Genomic DNA, 22,768 nt, shown 5'->3' with positions numbered 1-22,768 from the left:
AATATTTCCCACAAGTGCCTCTCAGTGCTCACATTGACCGAACATGCATGCTTTGCTCTAGTACATGATCTTTAAATTAGTTACTTGTTTTATTATTGATGTATGTACTAAGAAAAAGTAGAAAAATTTCGTTTGGCATGCTATTGATGTGGATCATTTCATTATAACAGTGTATTTAGGTAGGACAAAGGAAAAAGACAATAACAAAATGCAGAATAACATGTTACAAAGTGTGTCAGGATGATAGAATGTCACGAATACCACCGTCAATGGTGTGTCTAAGTGAGGGGAGGAGTCAAAATTTGCTCTTGGATTGTAAATTAGCATGAAGTTTGCAAATTAGCTGCAGAATTTGCTTTATCGCATTGTGGATAAAGATGCTGGATCATTTTGATGCAGGTTATGATTTCAGAAATTGTTGATTTGTTACACATTAAACCAGATAAGGAAATCATCAGGAATGTGACTGAATGCTTGGGAAATTATGTTTATTTTAAAGGGGTCTTAAAGGAGGAAAGAAAAAAATTATAGAATTTCTTAGATGAAGGCAAAACTTGCAACAGTGATGCATTTCAGTTCTGTGGTTTATAGAAAGTTAGGATTGCAGGAGTAGAGAAATCACATGGAGGTTGTAAGGCTGGAAAGAAATTAGGCTCAAAATACATAAACAATAATAATAATATTAGATAAATAAGTAAAAAGTAGTATTGAGTTTTAGAGTCCTTGAAAGTGAGTCCTTAGGTTGTGGAATCAGTTCAGTTTCAAGGTGAGTGAAATTTTCCACACTAGCTCATGAGCCTGATGGTTGAAGGGTAGTAACTTTCCCTGAACCTGGTGGTATGGGACCTAAGGTTCCTGTACCTCCTTCCTGATGGCAGCAGTGAGAGGAGAGTATGGCCTAGATGGTAGGATTCCTTGATCATGGATGCTGCTTTCTTGTGGCAGCTCTCCTTGTAGAAGTGCTCAATGGTGAGGAAGATTTTTCATGTGATGGACTGGGCTGCATTCATTACTTTTCGTAGGCTTTTGTGGTTGCAAAGCAGGGAGGAAGAAGATGTTGAAAATGCTGCAAATCTGACAGAAAAATTGTCACGATTATCTGTTACTTCACTGCTGAAAGACTCGGTACTTTTTCAGAAGGTAGAATGTAAAGTTAGCAGGAACTGAAAATAAGTGGCTCTTCAGCAGCAGGCTTGTTGCTTGTTTTAGTTGTTTAGTTCTGTATGGAGATACAGCGGTTGATTTTAGTGAGTCTCTTTGATATGTAAATTTTAAATATTTTGTTAGTCAGATGGTAAGTTCCGCAGCTCTTCAAACTTTCTCGTTAATTTGTTGTTGATTTGGTTGTAGTGGGCAGAGGATGCTGGTCGCTGCTTCCTTGCAATGATAATTAGATGTTTTATGAAATGGAAGATGCAGAACAACAGATCAAAGCTGTTTAAATGCCTGCAGTTCCTCCGGTCCAATCTCCCAGCTGATTGATCATGATAGGAGCAGCTGAGAGGCAAGAAAGGATGGGAAGAGGGAGGCAGAAATCAACATAGACCATGAAAATAGAATTCTTAGCATGTAGAGAAATAAATAGAATGCTATTAATAGTTTATTCACCATTGAGGCAGTTATCAATTCGATCTGCATTGCTCTACACTGACTCCTGGTTAGACTATACCCAGATTTTAAAACAGCCATGCCATCTTTTTTGAATGCCTCAGCCCCCACACTCCAATACTGCTGTAATCAACTCCAGCCTTTCAGCTCTCTGAGATCTCTGTTGTTCTCCAACTCTGACTTCTTGGTGCTCTCTTCATTTCATTTCTTTCCCATTTTGGCAGCTTGGCTTCTGCTAGCAAAATTTTTAGCTCTACGATTCCTTGTAAACCATTATCAGCTCCCTTTTCTTTTAAAGAGCCCCTTTAAAAGCCATCACATTGACTGAGGTTTGGTTACCTTCTCTGATATTTCCATATGTTACTTGTATTTAGTCTCCCAGAGTGCCTTGGCATGTTTTGCTATAGTAACAACAATAAAATAGAAATAATTGTTGAAGCAGCACATACATTTGAAGCAAATAGATTTGCCTTGCTGATGTTCTGGCTGAATTAGTCTGACTAATTTGGGAAATGGAAAATACTAGAAAGACATTATGGTTGAACAAGATTAGAGGAGCTTTGTATAAATACTATGAGAATATCATTTTATTGTTACTTTGTCTTATTTTTTTGTGAAGTTTGTACTGGAGTCCCACAGTAAGGTTCAGAACAAATGTTGTATCCTTCTGCATTGTTGTTTAGTCATGTTGAAGGAATGGGTGGTGGGTTACAAAGTTTGTCAGAAGTACATCTCCTCTGCCCAGGTGGGACCTTTATTCTAATGTTTAAATTGTAGTACGGTGGTTGTTTAAACCAGTAAATGTCACACATAAAATAGTGGGTATTTGTTCCACTCAGACCACAAGGGCCTTGGTAAACAGAATATTTGAATTTGAAAGCGCTGTACATCGGAAAAAGTATGAATGCTGCCACCTCACTCTCCCTATTCGAACTGCTTCTTGGTATTCTAATCATTGTCTTCCAGTTTTGCTCTGCAAAGAACTGGCAAAATCCCTGCATTGCATCTTTCTTCCTCCACTGCACCAGTTCATTACCCTGCTGAAATGAATGTCACCACTGACAGCATTGGATGCTTGCCAACATTACCTTGATGAGGTCTGCAGAAGTGATTTTGGTGTTCTGATCCTAATAGGCAAGCTTAATCGACTCTTTGCTCTACACCTGGCTGATCTGCACCAGATTGTCTTCAGTGTCTCTCCACAATAAAACATTTTTTGTAGTGGTAGGTTGTGTTGTCTAGGGGCTCACCGCTCTGGATTGTAATTCAAACAAATAGCATTAAACATAATAACAAATATGTGCATATCTTGCAAAGTGGGCAATGGGGACAATTTATCTTAGGAACTGCGCAGAACTCCATTTAAGTTATAAAAATGAAATCATTAAAGGTACCAGTAACAAAAAAGCAGTTGTGCTATTCTCCTTCGTGTGAACTATTGTGGGAAAACTACCTGTAATTCAAAGGATCATTGCACCTAGATAATTATCAGTTTCGAATGGGAATATTTCCCCTGTTGATATGAGAGCAAAATTCTTAGATATGAGGCAAAACAGGGTTTTCTTTTTTTGGAGAGTTGATGATGAGAGCAATTTTTCTTTAAGAAACTGACCTTTCTGGAATCCTCTAGCAGCCATGTTATGCACTGGCTATGTAAGCACTGGATCTAATGGAGTGTGTGCTTTTCTCGTGATTTCCCTCTGTGAAAATCAAAGTCGATTGAATTTGTCCCTGGACAGAGAAGGTATTGTCACTTATTTCCATCTGCATGCTTAAAATTTAATTTTCCCCAGAACATACCGGTGCAATTCTACACTGCCAACATTGAGAATACCTCACATCAGTCATTACTGTCTGGTTTGGTGCAGCTTCCTCTCACAGTATACGAAAACTACAGTGAACTGTCAGGTCAGCAGTAAAGGTCATTGGTTGCAGTCTACAATCATTGCAGGACTTGTACGTATCCAGGACAAACAAATGGGCAGGTGGAAGCATTGCAGACACTACCTACCCTGCAAACAGCCTTTTCCAAAATCTTCCTTCCAGAAATTTCAATAGGACTACTAAAACGAAAGAAAACATGACATCTTAAAAGTTTAGTTCATCTGATCAACCCTTCTGGTCAGCCCCCCCCCCCCCTTCAACCCCTCTATTACCCCCTGCACTGTAAAAACTTTAAACTATTTTTCATAATGCTGTTTAGATGGTAAATACATGCCGGTATTTCTGGTTTGTTTTGCACTTTTTATATCATATCCATACCTTCTCTTAACTTTATTTTTTGTATAATTCATTATACTTAAAATTCTTGAATACTGCCTTTTATTGTACATTATACCCTGACCAACACATCACAGCAAATTCCTTTTACATGTACGTGGTAAATAAAGTTGATACATAATCCTTGTAAAATTCAGATCGTTACATCTCTTCATATCTTTTCTATTACTAGTCCACCATTTGAGAAGTTAAAAAAAAAGAAAAAAAACTTTATTCCTAATGGAATGCTAAAGTAATCATATTACCCAGGTTTCATTTGACTTTAGACTTTTTCAATTCTGATGCTGTCATTCACGTGATTGAAGGAGTTAATTTTAAGCAGCTTCTTCTGCGCATCCAAACTCATTCTGAAAATCTGGAGAGGTATCCATTGCTATGTTAATATAATGAGCTCATTTTCCTCTGCTTATCTTGCAAGTGAATGAAGTCTGTAGCTTCGGAATGAAAACGTCAAGCATTCGTGGATTATGTGCAATATATTTGGCAGAAAATGATTTCTATATTAGAAATGACCTTGCTAGCCTTTTGTAGCCTTTTTAAAATGTGTCTGTATAAACTAATTTCTTGAAGGTTATATGTCATGTACGCATTGGTAAATTGCTCTTGAAGCTTAGTGCTTGATGGTACAGGATTCCTGGGCTGCCTGGTACTGAGTCACCTCTGTTACAACATCTGTTCCTATCTCAGTGCCCAGAAAAGAACAACTGTTCAGATTTAAGTCCTGTTAACAAGGAGAAAAGAAGGTATAAATTCATATTTCATGTCCTCTTGATGCCCTATAAAGAGTTGCTGAAAGATTTTATATATATATATATATATATACACACACACACACAAACACATATATGTGTGTGTAAAAATTGGGGATATGAATTTAATTTGTTTAGTAGAAACATTAGAGGAGAGTTGTGGAAAAATACATTTCTCAATTGCTTGAGAATAGTGGGTATGTGGTGTTCACTATTTAAAAGTGGGTGGAGACTGAAATGCTCTTCACATTTTAAAGGGCACTTGTGATAGTGAAAGCTTTATAGGGCAAAGTGCCTGGAAGTAAGACAATCCTAAGTGTCTTACATCTTGACTAAAATGAATATAACAGACATAAGAGGTTTCAGACATCAAGGTCACCCAGATCAAAGTCTCCCTGTGCATGGGCAATGCCACCATCTTCTGCTTGGATCCAAAGTCAGCCCACAGATTGATCAGCATCCTGCAGTCAGTTTGAGTGGACATTAGGGGGCAGCGTCAACCACAGGAGAAGTGAGGCGATGCTCTTTGGCATCTGATTGAACTGATCCATTTTCCCCTTCATTCTCAGGTCTAAGCACAAGAGATTCTGCAGATGCTGGAAATCTGGAGTAACACATCAGTGCAAAATGTTGGAGGAACTCAATAGCATCTATGGGAAAGGATAAAAAGCCAATATCTTTCTGACACCTCTCTCCCCTTTCTCGATCACTCAGTCTCCATCTCCGAGGATGAACTGTCTAACGACTCTCACAGCTGTCTTAACTATACTTCTTCCCACTCTGCCATTTGTAAAAATGCCATTCACTTTTCTCAGTTCCTTTGTCTCCGCTGCAAATGTTCCGAGGATATGGCTTTCACTTCCAGAACATCAGAGGTGTCCTCCTTCTCCAAAGAATGGGGTTTCCCTTCTTAGAACACTGATGTTGCCTGGACATCTGTCCCCTCCCCATCTTCCCACACCTGACAAGAGCTGGTGTTTCTCTTGTCCTTACTTACCATGAGCCTCTGCATTCAGTATATCATCCTCCACAACTTCCACCATCTTCAACAGGGTCCTGTTACCAAGCACATCTTTACTTCCCCTCCCAGCTCTGCACTTTCCACAGGGATCATTCTCTCTATGATTCTCCTGTCCACTCATTTCTCCGCACTGATCTCCTTTCTGACACTTATCTCTGCAAGCAGGAGTGCTGCACCTGCCCATTTGCCTCCTTTCTCACCTCCATTCAGGGTGCTAAACAGCCTTTCCTGGTGAGGCAACATTTTACCCACAAATCCATTTGGATTGTCTACTGTAGCTGGTGCTCCAAATAAGTCCTCCACTACATTGGTGAGACCCAGTGTTGATTAGGGGTTCACTCCATCTGCAAAAGCAGGATTGCCCAGTGACTAACCATTTTAGACCATAAGATAGAGGAGAAGAATTAGGCTGTTAGGCTCATCAAGTTTGCTCCACCATTTCATGATATATTTCCTCTCAGCCCCAATCTTCTGCCCTCTCCCTTCATGACATGTGCAATCAAGAATCTATCAATCTCTGCCTTAAATATGCATAAAGACGTGATCTCCACAGCTACTTGTGGTAAAGAATTCCACAGACTCACCACTCTCTTGCTAAAGAAATTCCTCCTCATCTCTATTCTAAAAGGACACCTCTCATTTTGAGGCTGTGTTCTCTGGTCCAATCCCTACTCTCAGTCCAACATGGCAGTTCATTATACCTCCTCTACTGCCATGATAAGGCTGCTTTCAGCTTGGAGGTGCAACACCACATATTCCATCTGGGTAGCCTCCAACCCAATGGCATGACTATCAATTCCCTTAACTTCCAGTTATTTTTCTCTCTCGCTCCTTTCCCTCTTATTTCATTCCCCGCTCCTCACCCACTTATCAGCTTACCCTGGTGCCTCTCTTCCTTATATATTCCTATATATAAACTCTATCTACTGCCTCTACACAGGAGTCTGTCTTTCCTCTGCATTTGGGTTCCACCAATGCCAGCGCACACCAGGACAGAAGGACCCCGCAATGTAATGGATCCAGTGGAGGTTGAACAACGTCCTGGATATTAATCAGCTGCAGGCGAGGATGCCATCTGTTCTTAAGTCCATGTTCTGAGTCTTTGTTCCATCTGTTTCTCATCTTCATTCTGAGTCTCTCATGTGAGTTCACATCCTGAGCTTCTCTAATCTATTTTCAAGGCTTTTTCCAAGGTTCTTAAGATCAACTAGGTTTGCTAGGTTGCCCATGGCGTACCATGCTTCTGAGTTTTATTCCATGTTACCGAGTTATATTCAAGGTTTCCAAGTTTTATTCAATGTTCCTGAGTTTTATTCAATGTTTCCTATGTTTATTCTATGTCTCCAGTTACCCAGGAGTTTCTCAAGATTACCAGGTCTGCTTAAGTTCTCCAGCCCTGTTTCTAGTTCTTCAGGCCTGTCTCAAGATCACCATGTCTGTTTCAAGTTCTCCAACCCTGTCTCAAGTTCCCAGGTCTGCCTCAAGATCACCAGTACTGTCACGAGTAAACCAGCCCAGTCTTGAGTTACCCAGGCCTATCTTGAGATCACCAGGTCTGTTTTAAGTTCTCCAGCACTTTCTTGAGTTCCCCAGGTCTGTCTCAAGATCAACATGCATGCCTCAAGTTCTTCAACCCTATCTCAAGTTCCCCAGGTCTGCCATCATAGAGAGGGAGGTACTGTACTGACCTGTGCAGAGAACGTTTTGCTCTGAGGTTCCTAGAGTACCTTAATTGGTTATTGTTGTTAACTTGTATTGTTAGTTGTTTAACCTTGTTAAGTTTATTTTGATAGGCTAGAGGCCTCAGTATGAACACTCTGGGAGCACTATTGGACAAAGATGCGATGGTTCCTGTGGTGTGGTTCCCTGAACAGACTACCCAAATATTCTGGTAGAATGCCTTTTCAGCAGAACTTGCCAACAGTTACCAAGATCATTCTGGGTTGGGAATGGGTTGGGTACTCCCTTTCAAATCATTCCAGTGTAGTTGAAACCTCAGTCAGGACAGCTGTGAAGATGGTGGGGAGAATGACACTGCGTTACAGAATATGCATTTGCAAAGAAGGACTGGAAAAGGATTCAAAGTGCCTTGTTGCAGTTCATTCTGACTAGCTGTGAAATAGACCATAAGGCCACAACAAATAGGGGCAGAATTAGGCCATTTAGTCCATAAAGTCTGCTCCATCATTCCATCACAGCTGATTTATTACCTCTTTCAAATCCATTTTCTGCCTTCTCCCCATATCCTTTGACACCCTTACTAATCAAGAGCCTATCAACCTCTTCTTTAAATATACTCAATGACGAAGCCTCCACAGCATCTCTGGCAATGAATTCCACAGATTCACCACTCAAAGAAATTCTTCCTCTTCTCTGTTCTAAAGGGATGTCCTATTCTGAGGCTGTGCCCGTTGGTCTTATACTCCACCATTATCGGAAACATCTCTCCACATCCACTATAAGTCCCCCCCATTGAGCACAGGCCCAGGCCCATCAAACAGGGATTCTCAAATCTGTGGTGTGTTCCCACAGATGCATACTGAGAGACTGGCTTCAAGTGTATTCAGAAGGTCATTAACTCAGTGAAGGTCATTCTTCAGTGTACCCAAAACCTGTTGATATTCCAGTACAGTGTGCTGACTGCAAGGGAATGCTGTCAGTTGGTACACTCCAGGATGTATGAGAATACAGGGAATCTTGCTGCAGCCAAAGTTATGGCTTTATGAGGATTATTTGCAGCTGTGGGTCCTTCTACTGCCAGAATTAAGCGACTGAGTCTAGTGTGCAACCCTCTTAAAAATGTTTGTATCATCCCAGCAGTGGCAGTGGTGTAATATCCATAAATTAGGCTAACACTACCAAGATATGGTAGGTGGAGTGTTTGATGGCTCTGGGCTTGTACTCATTGGAGTTTTGCAGAATGAAAGGATACTTTATAGAAACCTGTCAAATATATTCTGAAATAACATGCCTGGCCTTGTTGCTGCACTATATCCAATTCATATGTACTTTCCTGGACTAACCATCTTTCAGAAAGATATTCTAACTGAAAAACACCTTCCACACATGTTGATTGAACAGTGGTCAACAGCCTTGCAAGTACTGAAGGAGAAGAACACTATGGATCCTGTGAGATAGCTCCTTGAGCAAACTGTCAAAGCCACCTGGCAGAACTCAGTAACAAATGCCAAGACCTCACTTCACTGGTAGTGAGAAGGTTCTTCTTCATCAGATACTTCTACGAGGTCAGAGTCACACTATTTGGTCTTCCAGTGCAACGAGATGTCCACAAACGAATGCTGCAGCCTGGCATGTACCAGTCTGCAAAAGAATGTGCTAAGAAACACACTGAAGTTTGGTGCAGCCAAAGCAAATTTGTGGGGAAGGAATACAGTATAAGATCCTGTTCCCACTGGATACTGAGGGGCTAGGTTCTATATAACAACCATTTAAGAACCTGAAAGATGTATTTCTCAGGGGCCATGTGAGTAGAAATAGTACCTCATCCATAAAACGTAATGACCTGAAGACACCATGAATATGTTGCTATGAAAGCATTATGAATTTATGGGTTGGGGTTTCACATCACTGTGAATGTAAAGAAAGCCACAAACTGATTTGATATTTTTGAAGTAAAACAAATACGATAGGCTGAATGGTTTATGTCTGCACAGTAATGGTCCATATTTTTGGAAAAAATGCATTGATTCTGTCGACTGTAAGAACTTTTTATTCAATGTCTTAATCTATTTAAAATATAATGGATGAATGTATTATTAACCAAGAAGTTTCAACATCAAAAAATAGATCTTTCCTTATTAACCCATTCCCAGGGTGAATCTTCACTACTATGCTGTTCAATTGAAATCAATGGGCATTCTTTGGATGCGAAGATTATGGAAAGGAAAGCATTATAAACCAACAAAAGATATTCTTCCATATGCCTTGCACCACTGCCTTTATCTAGTTCACTCCTAATGTCTTTCTGTCCACATCAGAAACACAAAGCACCTTCATTTCTCTTGAAACAAATGGATGCCATTCACAGTAAATGGTTTTTTCTCTACAATTATCATGTGTGCATCATAAATAAAATGACAAATCCAATGTTAATAAGCTTTAAAACAACAATACTTGTATATTGCTCAGTAATAGTGACATGCTAACAATTATCAACAATTATTAAAAATGATTTTTAAATGACTTTGATGTATTTCTAATTAAATTGACAAGAAATTCTACAGTTTGATTGTGAGCTTTATTAACTCTGCATTTCAACTATGCAATTTCCAAGTGCTTATGCCATAACTGATTAAATAATTCATTCAGCAATCAAAAGCAACAGGAAACACTAACCAAAAGTATATTTTAAAATAAACATAATTGGATTTTGAAATGTGATATGTGATACTGCATTGTTTTCATCTTGGCAGAAATCTGTGAATACTATTACCCCCTGTGTTAACACTGACACTACTGGTAATTCCTTGTATCTTGGTGCTGGAAACACATTCGAGTGGAATGCTGGAACAAGGGATTTTGCACCTTCAGAAGCAAATTAATGCTAATTGAATTGTGTACTTGCCATAACAGAATAGCCAGCAGCAAATAGATTGGGCTGGCAATCAGAAAATCATCCTGACTCAAGGTGAACAAATTAAAAAATAATAAATCATCGTTTGGATCCCGTCAGATTCATATTTTGGGTTACGTTTTCTGCTGATGGGAAGTGTCAGGTTGGCATGTGATTAACAATTGGCAACCCCTCTTCTCTCCAACCTGATTTTTAAATGTCCTCTATCTGAAAATTGGATTAAAATGTAACAATCTGTCTTCAAGGGTGAATGGCCTAATCTTGTTCATAAGTCAAAGGAATATTTCTCCACCAATTACCATGTCTTGTCCTTCTTCACTCTGCCACACATGGTGCTGTCTTGCATCTTCCCTGGGGTAAATATCAGTCAAAAGGTAGACACTTCAGTGGGGTTGAACACTGCTTCACCATTCCCATGAAACAAACAGTAAAATAATGGACCGCAGTATCCTTGGGAAAACAGAAAAAAGAAATGCAGGTGGGATCAGTGATGCAGTGGAAGGCACAAGCATTCCTCTTGCTTCTGGCACATGAATGCCTTATGTAAGACAATAACAGGGAGGAAAATTACTATAGTCATCCTAAATTATAAAAGCTGTTGCAAAAAAAAATGTACCTCTAAGTACCTCTAGATCACAGCTGCCAATACGAATAGCAGAATAGACATAATTGATTAATTGACTCGGGGATTGTTGAAAGTCAAATATTTTGGAATTTGAGGAATGGTGTACGAGGTAACTTGGATGGGGCATTGCAAATTTTCTATATTCATAGATTTTTTTTTCAGACATAAACTGTGGGTCAGTAAGAAACACATCACAATTTATTTACCTTGCCTGGTTTCTTTGAAAAAAAAAGGTTGAAAAATGTTGCATTTCCCAATGTGATCAGTCACAGAATGAGGCATTATCCTTGACATTCTGTACAATTTTTCTGGTTGTGGGAGTCCAGGACATGCTATTAGAGTTCAATTGAATTTGAAAAGTCATGTGATGATAGGTGTGATGAAAAGAGGGAAACAGAAGAATCTTAAAATCCCTGGAGTTCAGTATATTAACTGATATAAAGGCAAAATGAAGGCGATAATTGACATAAAGATAGAATAGAGCCCCATCCCAAATGTTGCGCTTCACAGGATAAGACTTCTGCTCCTTCATCCACAGCTGACTGGCAACCATCCAGCACCCTAAATGTCCTTTTCACCCACTGCTCATGTGATATGTCTGCCATTGCATGTGAAACAGTAACAAAATATAATGTAACAATTCACCAACTCTATTGGACATTGCCTTCCAAACTTGCAAAGAAGAAAGGGATAACGTACATGGGAACACTGCCACCTGCAGTCTCCCTCCAAGTCAAGCACCATTCTGACAGGGAAATGTCTCCTGGTTCTTTATTTCTCTGTCACAAGGAAGGAAGCTGCACAGCAAAGTGACTCACTGATATCTTCTTAAGGACATTTAGTGTAGCAATGAAAGCTGGATCTTGCCAATGGCACCATATTTGCATATGATTGGAAGACACAGTCTTTGCCTTTTAGATGCTCCTAAAATATTTCTTTGTCCAGTTCTCCTTTCATTCACCAATGCTAATGCAGTTGAGTGTTAAATTTTATTAACAAATATTCTGTGAAATGCCTTACAAAACTAAAAGGCTTGTCCATATAAAGAAAAGCTCTTCATGTCCATAAGACAATAAGACTTAGGAGCAGAATTAAGCCATTCAGCCCATTAATTCTGCTCCACCATTCCATCATGGCTAATCCCAGATCCCACTCAACCCCAGAGACCTGCCTTCTTGCCATTTCCTTTGATTCCCTGACAGATCAGGAAATGATCGACTTCCTCCATAAATATATGCAAGGACTTGACCTCCACCGCAGTCTGTGGCAGAGCATTCCACAGATTGACTATTCTCGGGCTAAAAAAAGTCCTCCTTTCCTCTGTTGTGAAAGTCATCCCTCAATTTTGAGCTGTGCCCTCTAGTTCTGGATACCCCCACAATAGGAAAAATTCCTTTCCACACCCACCGTATCTAGTCCTTTCAGCTCCAATGAAATCCCCATGCATTCTTCTAAATTCCAGAGAATACAGGCCCAAAGCTGCCAAGCACTCCTCATATATTAACACCCTCATTCCCAGAATCATCCTCGTGAACCTCTGCTGAACTCTCCAATAACAACACATCCTTTCTGAGATATTGGGCCAATAACTGTTGGCAATACTGCAAGTGCCGTCTGACTAGTGTCTTATAAATGCTCAGCATTTTCTCCTTTCTTTTATATTCTATTTCCCTTGATATAAATGCCAACATTGCATTTGCCTTCTTTATCAGACTCAACCTGTAAATTAACCTTCTGGGAATGTTGCACGAGGACTCCTAAATCTGTCTGCACCTGTGATGTTTGAACCTTCTTCCCATTTAGTTAATAGTCTCCTTTCACCAAAATGCATTATTGTACGTTTTCCAATGCTGTATTCCATCTTCCACCTTTTTGCCCATTCCTGCAATTTGTCTAAGTCCTGCTGCAATTGCATTGCTTCCTCAGCACTACTTACTCCTCCACCTATCTTCATATTATCTGCATACTGTACTTTGCCACAAAGCCATCAAATTCATTATCTAAATCATTGACAAACAATGTGAAAAGCAGTGATCCTAAAATACTGACCACTGAGGAACACCACTAGTCACTGACAGCCAACCAGAAAGGACCCCTTTTATTCCCACTCGCTCCCTCCTGCCTGTCAGCCATTCCTTTATCCATGCCAGTATCTTTCCCGTAATGCCATAGGATTTTATCTTGTTAAGCAGCCTCATGTGTGGCACCTTATTGAAAGCCTTCTGAAAATCCAGGTAAATGGCATCCAGTATCTCTCCTTTGTCTATCCTGCTTGTTCCTTCCTTGAAAAATTCTAATATATTTATCAGGTGAGATTTCCCTTCACAGAAACCATGCTGACTTTGACTTATTTTATCATTAGTCTCCACGTACCTTGAAACCTCATCTTTAATGATAGACTCCAACACTTTCCCAACCACTGAGGTTAGGTTAACTGGCCTATAATTTCCTCTTTTACCTTCCTCTCTTCTTAAAGAATGGAGTGATATTTGCAATCTTCCAGTTCTCCGGGACTATGCCAGAATTAAGTAACTCTTGAAAGTTCATGACCAATGCATCCATGATCTCTTCAGCAACCTCCTTCAGGACTGTGGAATGTAGACCATCTGGTCCAGGTGACTTACACACCTTAAAACCTTTCAGCTTGCCTTATACATTTTCTAATGACACTCACTCCTGCTCCCTGACACTCATGGATCTCTGGCACACTGCTCATATCTTCTACAGAGAAGACAGAAGCAAAGTACCCATTAAGTTCATCTTCCATTTCTTTGTCCCCCATTACTACCTCACCAGCATAATTTTCCAGTGATCCAATATCAAATCTCACCTCCCATTTACTCTTTATATAACTGAAAATACTTTAGGTATCCTGCTTTATAATTATTGGCTAGTTTGCACTCATATTTCATCTTTTCCCTTCTTATTGCTATTTTTGGTTGTCTTTTTATTGGATTTTAAAAGCTTTCCTATCATTCAACTTCCCACTCACTTTTGCTCCCTTATATGCCCTATCCTTGGCCTTTATGCAGTCCTTAACTTCCTTTGTCATCCACGGTTGCCTACCCCTGCCATTGGTTAACAGCTTTTTCTGTGGGACATATCTATCCTGTGCTTTGTGAACTATTTCCAAAAACTTGAGCCATCCCTACTCTGTGATAATTCCCATCAGTATCCTCCGCCAATCCACCTGGGCAAGCTCTTCTCTCATGTCTCTGTAGTTCCCTTTGTTCCACTGTGATACTGATACATGTGACTTATGCTTCTCCCTCTCAAATGTCAGTATGAATTCAATCATATTATGATCACTGCTTCCTAAGGGTTCCTTTACATAAAGCTCCCTAATAAGACCTGGATTATTACCCAACACTCAATCGAAGATAATCCTTCCTTGAGTAGGCTCAAGCACAAGCTGCTCTAAAAAGCCATCTTGTAGGCTTTCAGCAAATTCCCTCTCTTGTGATCTAACACCAACCTGATTTTCCCAATCCCCATGAATATAGAAGACCCCATTACAATTGTGTCATTACCCTTATTACATACCTTTTCCAGGTCCCCTTGCAACCCCAACCCCACATCTTGGCTATTATTTGGAGGCCTTAATATTATTCTCATAATTGTTTTTTATCCTAACATTTTCTTAACTCCACCCAGAAAGATCTGACATTCTCTGACCTTATGTCACTTATTTCTAAAAATGTAATTCCATCTCTTACCAGCAGAGACACACTTCCGCCTATGTCTTCCTGCCTGTCCTTTCGATACAAAGTATTTCCTTTGATGTTAAGCTAGCAACTATGGCTTCTTTCAGCCACGACTCAGTGACGCCCACAACATCATACCGACCAATCTCTAATTGTGCCATGAGTTCATCCACCTTATTCCGAACGCTGTACATATTTAAATTCAGCACCTTCAGTCCTGCATTCTTCACCCTTTTGAATTTGGCCTCTGGGGTGCAATTTAACTTTTTGCTCTGTTTACATTTGTACCCAATCATTGGCTTGTCCTTCCTTACGTTCATTTTACATCCTTCATCGACTTGTACACCTGCTGGTTCTTCTTCAACCCGGTCATACTGGTTCCCATCCCTTTATTCATTATTATTATTATTATTATTATTATTATTATTATTATTATTATTATTATTATTATTATTATTATTATTATTATTATTATTAATTCCTTATGTCAAGGAATAAGATTTTTTTTCGGTTTTGGTTATTTGGTATTCCATTCAGGCCTTTGACAAAATGGAATTTTGCAGGTACCCAGCAAACTCTCACAACCTGACCTCTTGCGTTGGACTTACAAATTTGAATCACCAACGCTGTAAAGAACCACCTAAGTCGAACAGAATCCTGCCATAAATTCCCAGTCCCATGGGCAGAGAGTAAGCACTATGCTCTCAGGGTTTAAGGATCCAAATCTTCACAGTTCAATATTTTAGATTACAGAACCAAAGATGAAGAGCTGATCTTGTCAGACTAGAGTGAATGTTTTCTGACACAGCAGTTATCTAAATCTGATCAGCATTCAATTGTTACAGTTGGGGGGAAAAACATCAATGCTTTCAGGAGTCTCAATCGATCATTTTTATAGCTTTTACTAAACTTAAAATTTGTTTATGTTAGGCCTTTCCTTTCCTAACAGTATATTTGTGCTACTAATTTATAGCCTGAATCCTGTACATTTGTGCCCCTCCAACCACCAGCATATCAGGAAAACTAAATCTCAGTAATAGTTCCTTCAGCAGTGGATGTGCTGAATGAAGGGACCCGAGAAACTAAGCTTATACTATAATTTTAACTTTTAAGAAAACTCGCATTTGAAATGTTCCTGATCCTTAATCAATATTACACAGTAAGCACAATAAGAATTTCCTCAGTTGTAAATTCATTGGGTTCATTTACAAAAATCAGCTTTTTGAATTGTTTTTCAGTTTGCATGCATTAAAAATGGTGCCAAATGTCATGGAACAAATAAAGCAAAATTGGAGGACTACTTCTCTAGATGGTTGTGTTCAGCAAACTGTGGGGTTTTCTGAGAGCATTGGCTGAACATTCAGGGCCACCTACTTTAGAATGCAGGACTTTTAACAGATGGAAAATCACTTGTGTAGACCAGTTGTGGTGAATCTTTTTGAGTGTGTGCTCAGTATTGCAACTTCCAGAGTAGGGCCTTCTATATTTTGACTTAGGAAATTTTCCTAGACACATTTCACAGATTCCACCCTGTCCATGCCCTTAACACTCTGGGTTGCCCAGTCAATACAGGGAATTTAATTTTTCCTATAAATGCAATCCTATTATTCTTATAACTATGAGCAATTTCTCTCCACACCTGCTCCTCAAACTTATTTATTTATTTATTGAGATACACCACAGAGTAGGCCCTTCTGACCCTTCGAGCTGTGCCACCTAACAACCCTAAATTCAACCCTTGCCTTATCACAGGACAATTTTCATTGAATAATTAATATACTAACTGCTACATCTTTGGACTGTTGCAGGAAACAAGGAGTATCCGAAGAAAACTCACGCATTCCAGGGGATGACATACAGACATTTTACAGATGACAACGGAATTGAACTTTGAACTCTGACTCCCTGTTTCTGTTCCTGAGGTTCCAGCTGACTACTTGGAGGTCTATACTACAGTCCCACTCTGTTTCTAAGTTCTCCCTATATGGCCTCAATGGATGGTCAAAGTCAAAGAATGTCATATCAAAGTATGGTTTTAACAATCCGCTCTTATCAAAATGACTGAACACCCTCCTTGCTAATCTATTCTCTGTAGCATCCGTATCCTGGAAAATTGAGCTGCTAGTCCTGCCCATCTCTCAGCCAGTTTTATGGCATGGCTACAACAGCCCCCGACCCCCAGTCCTCAGGTTTTTACTGAAATTATTCTGAAACTTTACCTCCTTGGGGGAACCATCCTCTCAGTATTTACTCTGTGAAACCTTCTCAGAATTATTTTTATGTTTCAACATATTCACTTTTCATTCCTCTGTGCCAGTGGTCCCCAACCTCCAGGCCGTGGACCGATATCGATCTGCGAAGCGTGCAGGGTTGCAGCAGTAGCCGGGACGCTCCCAGCACATGTTTAAAAAAAAAGCCAAAATAAACAAGCTAGATAATTAGGTGCCGCCCGGCATGTAAATGTCGGCCCAGATCAGATGTGACACAATCGGCTTTTTTATAAAGATGGGCTGGGTGCGCTCCGGCTACCGTTGCACCCCTGAACGCTTCGCGGCCCTGAGGTTGGGGACCACTGCTCTATGCTCCAATATGTACGGTCCTAGCCTACTCATCCTTTCTTTTTTTGCCAGTTCCTTCATCTGAGCATTTAATCTTCTCGGAACTGTCTCTGGTGAGAGCTCACACCTCCTTAATTACGGAGATATAGAACTCTAGAAGCAGTGCCAACATCACTCTGTAAACTTGTATCAAAGCTTCATTTTACCCCTTCTAAGTCAAAAAAAGTTCCAATCTCCTTCTATCTACTTGCTGTACTTGCATACCAACTTTTCCCCTCAGGAATCCAGGGAATATCAGTAGAATTCAATCCATGGAATTATTATCTTCACAGCCTCTTGCTTTATGGCACTCAGATTCAGGTTTTCAAAGTTCAGAGGACTTAGAGTCATAGAGCACAGTGACAGGCCTTTTGGCCCATCGCTCTCTCATCCATGTGGCTATTCAAACTTCTCTTAAATGTTACAACTGAACCCATGTCTACATTTCTGCTGGAAGGTGGTTCCACACTCATACTACCATCTGAATGAAGAAGTTCCCCACAAGATCCTCTTTAACATTTTACGTTTCACCCCAAATCCATGAACTCTAGTTGTAGTCTCATTCAGCCTGAGGGAAAGTGTCTGCATCCATTGATCACATTAACCTTCAGCCTCTTTTTTTCACCCAATACTTTTTAATGATAAAGTCTATTTTAAGTTCCTCCCTCCCTGTAGTATCCTGAAGATATAGAACCATAGAACATTACAGCACAGAAACAGGCCCTTCGGCCCTTCTTGGCTGTGCCGAACCATTTTTCTGCCTAGTCCCACTGACCTGCACCTGGACCATATCCCTCCATGCCCCTCTCATCCATGTATCTGTCCAAGTTTTTCTTAAATGTTAAAAGTGAGCTCACATTTACCACTTCATCTGATAGCACATTTCATACTCCTACCACTCTCTGTGTGAAGAAGCCCCCCACTAATGTTCCCTTTAAATTTTTCCCCCTTCACCCTTATCCCATGCCCTCTGTTTTTTTTCTCCCCTAGCCTCAGCAGAAAAAGCCTGCTTGTATTCACTCTATCTATACCCATCATAATTTTATATACCTCTATCAAATCTCCCCTCATTCTTCTACATTCCAGGGAATAAAGTCCCAACCTATTCAACCTTTCTCTGTAACTCAGTTTCTCAAGTCCCAGCAACATCCTTGTAAATCTTCTCTGCAATCTTTCAACCTTATTACTTTACTTTTACTTTACTTTAATTGTCACCGAACAATTAATACTAGAGTGTACAATCATCACAGCAATATTTGATTCTCTGCTTCGCGCTCCCTGAAGTACAAATCAAAGTAAATATAATAAAAATTTATATTATAAATCATAATTAGAAAATAGAAAAGGGAAAGTAAGGTAGTGCAAGTCAGGTCCGGATATTTGGAAGGTACGGCCCCGATCTGGGTCAGGATCCGTTCAGCAGTCTTATCACAGTTCGAAAGAAGCTGTTCCCAAATCTGGCCATACGAATCTTCAAGCTCCTGAACCTTCTCCCAGAGGGGAGAAGGACAAAAAGTGTGTTGGCTGGGTGGGTTGTGTCCTTGATTATCCTGGCCGCACTGCTCCGACAGCGTGCAGTATAAAGTGAGTCCAAGGATGGAAGATTGGTTTGTGTGATGTGCTGGGCTATGTTCACGATCTTCTGCAGCTTCTTCCAGTCTTGGACAGGACAACTTTCATACCAGGTTGTGATGCACCCTAGAAGAATGCTTTCTACGGTGCACCTATGAAAATTAGTGAGGGTTTTAGGGGACAGGCCAAATTTCTTCAGCTTTCTCAGGAAGTAAAGGTGCTGGTGGGCCTTCTTGGCAGTGGACTCTGCTTGGTTAGACCAAGTCAGGTCATTTGTGATATTCACCCTGAGGAACTTAAAACTTTTAACCTGTTCCACCTGCGCACCACCGATGTAGATGGGGTCATGTGGTCCGCTACTCCTTCTGAAGTCAACAACCAATTCCTTCGTCTTGCTGACATTGTGGGATAGGTTATTGTCTTTGCACCATGCCACCAGATTCTTAATTTCCTCTCCGTACTCAGACTCATCATTACCCAAGATACGGCCTACAATTGTGGTGTCATCAGCAAAATTATATATATTGAATTCGATGGAAACTTGGCTGCACAATCATGGGTGTACAGTGAGTACAGCAGGGGGCTGAGTACACAGCCTTGTGGGGCACAGGTGCTCAGAGTGATTGTAGAGGAGAGTTTGTCCCCTATTTTTACAGCCTGGGTCCTGTCTGTGAGGAAGTTGAAGATCCAGCTGCAGATCTGAGTGCTAATATCCTTCCTGTAATTCGGTGACCAAAACTGCACACAATACTCCAAATACATTGTCATTCTGGTAATATGTTTATTACTAGTGTAATGTTTTTTGTCAGGAAAACTGATCTAAAATAATGATTTAGAATCTTTGCCGTTTGTCCAATCCTTTTTACAAATTCCACGCTGTATCAAAAGTTTCCTGTATTTTGATTGTTCAGTTGTTTGCAGGAGCCTAATGCGTCAATCTTAAAATTAGCTTTCATCCAAAGCATCATTTGCAGCTGAGTATCTTGCATAGGAAGACATTGAGGAACAAAATCAAACTAAATCAGATTATGCAATGCTTCATGGTTGGTAATAACAGCAACATTTACAACACAAGTGACGTGAAGATGACACTCTATGGTTTAAAACTGAAACCGCCATAATCTGATCACTACCCAGTAAATGACAGTCGAGATCAGTTAGTAGAAATTGTTGCAAGCAATGCAGTACGGATGTGTGGATTGATGTGTTATGGGTCCTTGTGATGGCATTGACAATGAGTCTCCGAGCAATTGTGCTCTGGTCCTAAACTGAAATTTGCTCACCTCACAGTAAATTTCCCTTCGCCTACTACTTTAACTGGAGTGAGTCACAGGCTAATTTAAATATGATAACTGAAGTGTATTTTAACATACCCTGACTGTCTTTGATTCAAGGACAATGTGTATTTATTTAAGAAATGCTACAGATAAGTCAATAGTCATGATATGGTTGAGTGAATATGACCGTATTAAAGTATGCTAAAAATATAATATTTATAGTCCAAAACTCACAAACCACATAATGTTTTTTTGTGTGCGTACCAATTTATGCACAATAATAAAACACTGATTATGTGCAAACCTGTGCCTCTACAAAAAGAGTACATTTTTTGACATTCTTAAATGAGAGGAAACAGAAGTTCTGTTGATGTACTGGTCAATATTTAGTCCTCAGTTAACACCCTTGAAGAAAACAGGGTGCCTGGTCATTGATCTAACAAGAACTTTATAAATTGTTGCAGGAGTATACTATGCTGCATTGTTCAAAGAAAAGAAGCCACTGCCAACATTTATCTGTGCTCCAGTTTCCTGCTCTGTTCCTACCTCATTTGTTAAGGGCTAAAAACTCTAATAGACTGGGGCAACACAGGGACGTAGCAACGCAATTATAACAAAAGTGACTGGGTTTATTTCTGCTGCTATCTGTAAGGAGTTTGTACATTCTCCCCGTGACTGTGTGGGTTTCCTCCAGGTGCTCTGATTTCCTCCCCCATTCCAAAGCTGTACAGATTAGTATGTTTCTTTATCACATGGTTTGTAATTGGGCATGAAGGGTCTGTTACCATCCGAATCAGAATCAGGTTTGATATCACTGCCATATATTGTGAAATGTGTTGTTATGTGACAGCAGTACATTGAAATACATAATAATAATAAACTGGAAATTACAGAAAGTGTATATACATAAAATGTTAAATTAAATAACTACTGTAGTGCAAAAGGAGAAAAAAGAAGCAGTGAGGTAATGCTCATGGTCTGTTCAGAAATTTGACTGGAGAGGGGAAGAAGCTAGTCCTGAGTCCCTGTACCCCCTCCCTGGTTGTAGCAATGAAAAACGGGCATGTCCTGGGTGATGAGAGTCCCTAATGATGGATGCCGCCTTTTTGAGGCATTGCTCCTTGAAGATGTGTTGTATGCTGGGGACTTAAGTGCCCATGATGGAGCTGATTGAGTTTGCAACATTATGCAACTTATTTTCCTGTGCAGTGCTTCCCCATAACAGACAGCAATGCATCCAGTTAGAATGTTCTCTGCAGTACATCTGTAGAAATTTATGAGCGCCTTTGATGACATACAAAATATTGTCAAACTCCCAACGAAATATTGTTGCAATCGTGCTTTCTTCTTATTTAGAAATATCATGCTGCATCTAGAAAAAAATCAGATATATACCTGAATATAATCTTTAAATGAATATTCACAGTCTCTGTGACATGAACTCAATAGGTCTAGAAGCAGAGAACGGTCTATTCTTCATTGTCCTAAATGGTTCATACTGGGGGTATCATCTCTCAGCATCTGACTTTCAAAGTTTCCTGAAATGCACTGTATTATATGCCAATATAATCAATTCTTCCAAATTTTCAATACTAAAGGCTTTTTTTTCCTCCCTCACTGACTCAGAACTCTGTCAAATTCACCATTATTGTAGAGATAAACAAAACTGTAGATCCTGGAAATCTAAAATAAAAACCAAAATATGCAGCAGTTCAGGCAATTATCTGTGCAGAGAGAAGCAGGACTAATATTTCAGGTTAACGCTCACAAAACATTGGTGGAATTAGCAGGACAGACAGCATCTATGGAAATTAATAAACATTGATGTTACGGGCAAAGACCATTCATCAGGACTAGTAAGGAAGAAAAACATGCCAGTGTAATGCCCTGGTAAATAACCTGTTTTATTGCATTTCTACCACTATGATGTTATGTTGTTAGCAGCTTTTCTGCAAACGCAGTGTTAGTTAAGCTCCACAGACTAGTGTTTTGTCTTCGGTTCAGGTAAGGAGCTGTTTGCTCAGCCTAGGAATGTTGTGTCAGTCAACCGGTTTGACTTGGTAATGTGCTGTAACAGTCTGTCGAGTAGGATGCCATGGGACATTTGAGAGAGTGATGTGGGTTCAGATTTCTGGGGAACAGTGGTCTAACTTTAGGTCCTTGTTGGCTGGCGGTATGGAGTGGAGCACAAGGAAAGATGCTCGCGGAATGCCGCTCAAAGCAGAGACCTCATTGTAAGAAATGCTTTGTGCAGACAAATGGTTCCAAGGAGGAAATGCCTATACTTCAGAGATAGCCAGTCCGTTCAAAATGGTCTTCGAGGAAAGTTCGAACTGTGGCTGGTGTCTTTCACCCAGACCCTAGGTTCAGCACATGAGTAATCAAAGCAAAGCGTCCACCTACCGCAGAAATGAGCTCCAGCGTTTATGTGCATATTCAGACTGGTTTAACTGTAATGGGTCCTTTTCCTTTTCCCTCTCTGTTAAAAGTCATCCTCCATCTTTTACTGGGTTACTCAGAGAAGTTAGAGAGGAGGAAAATACGATTGAGGGGCGGAATGTTTCCAAAAGCTGAATAATGTCTTCAGTGGTAGTCTCTGTTGCTAAAGTGACCCCTGATGCCACAGAGATAGAGCTTTTGAAGAACGAGATGAAAAACCTTTGAGCTGGGCTGACTCTGTGGATGTCTGCTAATGTTTCAGCTTAATGTAAAGGATTTTTGACAAGAGAGACGGCCGTTAT

Source organism: Hemitrygon akajei, chromosome 20 (genome assembly GCF_048418815.1).
Source record: "Hemitrygon akajei chromosome 20, sHemAka1.3, whole genome shotgun sequence".
Taxonomy (NCBI): domain Eukaryota; kingdom Metazoa; phylum Chordata; class Chondrichthyes; order Myliobatiformes; family Dasyatidae; genus Hemitrygon; species Hemitrygon akajei.
Note: the sequence above shows the minus strand (reverse complement) of the source record.